Source organism: Trachurus japonicus, unplaced genomic scaffold (assembly GCF_045865225.1).
Source record: "Trachurus japonicus isolate A0001 unplaced genomic scaffold, Traja_1.0 AP029658.1".
NCBI lineage: Eukaryota > Metazoa > Chordata > Actinopteri > Carangiformes > Carangidae > Trachurus > Trachurus japonicus.
This window is the reverse complement of record NW_028219791.1, coordinates 7,310-8,839: the sequence shown is the minus strand read 5'-3', so window position 1 is coordinate 8,839 and position 1,530 is coordinate 7,310. Positions and strand designations below refer to the sequence as shown.

The window sequence follows — 1,530 nt, the reverse complement described above, 5'->3', positions numbered from 1 at the left end:
TTATTGTTCATCTGGCTGTAATGTGCCATTGGACATTTTATATCTTCATATTTGTGTAACAGTAGCTGGCAGCTAGCTGTCGTTAGCAGTAGCTAAGGCTAGCCACAGTTAACGAGCTGACGAGCTCCAGCAGAGCCGTTAAACCCAGGAGTAACGGTTAACTGAGGGTGATCAATCAAGGTAACGTTAACATTACTTTAAGAGGGAGGACACAACGTTTTAAACCGACTGTACTTTATCAACATTACTGTATTGTTATCATTATTATTTATGTTTTAATCAGTGTTTTTTCTTCTTTTTTTTTTTCTTTTTTTTTTACCAGAGAGACAAACAGGAGACTCGCAGCCCCTCCGTGAAGCCCAGCTGTCTGCCGAACGGCGTTGGAGAAACGGTGAGTTTTCACTTCAAACTGCGTTATTTCCCGTTTTATCGGGTGTTAATCACCGGGTCTGTGTGTTGTGGAGAAGAGGAGACCTCTGCGGATAATTTGGCTCACGTTAAAAACCCCTCGAGCGTGTGGCTCTGAGGCTATCAGAGAAACAAGCTGAGCAGTGGTTAGCAGCAGCTCGGCTCCAGCCCTGCAGACGGCCTGTCTGTGTCCGCCAAACAGCGTCAAGTAAACACTGGTTTTTAACACGAAACTGCTTTAGTCGTGCTTTTACTGCTTTTAAGCATCGGGTGTGGGAGAGGGGGATACGGCTACAGATAATTCGGCTCACGGAGTAAAACATCCTGAACGCCCTGATATCAAATTACGTTAGAGAAACAATCACTGAACTTTTTAGTCTTAACAATTTGACTCGGGAGCGACAATGCGTGCAGCGTAGCTGTGTTGCTGCACAAGCTGTGTAAAAAGCGAGTGGAGTGTGTATTTTCCTTTTACCAGGTATTCCAGTCAAACAACTACTGTTTGAGAAATATCAATTGTTATAGAAACTAGCCTATTTAATGTTAATTGAACTTGTGCATTTTCTTTTGTCTTTTGTTTAGTTGTTAAAGGTGAGAGGGTGCTGAAGGTCCTGCCAGCTCTGCTTCCTCCATCCATCTACAGGAGAGGAGGACAAGTCTTCAGACCCACTACTGCAAGATCTGTGTGTGTGAGAGAGAACCTGCAAACTGAGCATTGTTACCTATTTGTGTTCATTCAGCCTGTGCACCTGTGCTGGTGTAAAATTTGTTAAACTGCCAATAAATTTAAGTTAACAGTGGCCTATGTGTGTATGGTGTGTGTTTGTATGATTATGGGAAATTACAACAGCAACAATAATGATTATAATATATTTTGTATTCATATTAGATAGTCATATAATAGAATCTGATTATCAATTATTTATAATATTTATTATTAATATTATCAATTAAAAAAGTAAAAGTAGCAGGGCAATGGGGCAGGATATAACCCAGCACATGGGTCATTTTAACCCAGCAATAGAGTTAATTTAACTCACTAGTTGGGTCAAATGAACAACCCAACTTTCTGGGTTAAACGGGGGAACCCAGCACTTGGGTCGAAACAACCCAGCGCGTGTT

The 1,530-nt window shown here is 41.3% G+C and overlaps 1 long non-coding RNA gene across 1 annotated transcript; it reads left to right on the top strand.

Moving 5' to 3' along the window:
- The first annotated feature begins 274 nt into the window (after window positions 1-274).
- LOC146961015 (uncharacterized) lies at window positions 275-1,208 on the top strand. The gene is made up of 2 exons (XR_015035309.1): window positions 275-391; window positions 991-1,208. It is a non-coding gene; the product is annotated as an uncharacterized LOC146961015 (long non-coding RNA).
- The last annotated feature ends 322 nt before the right edge of the window (window positions 1,209-1,530 follow it).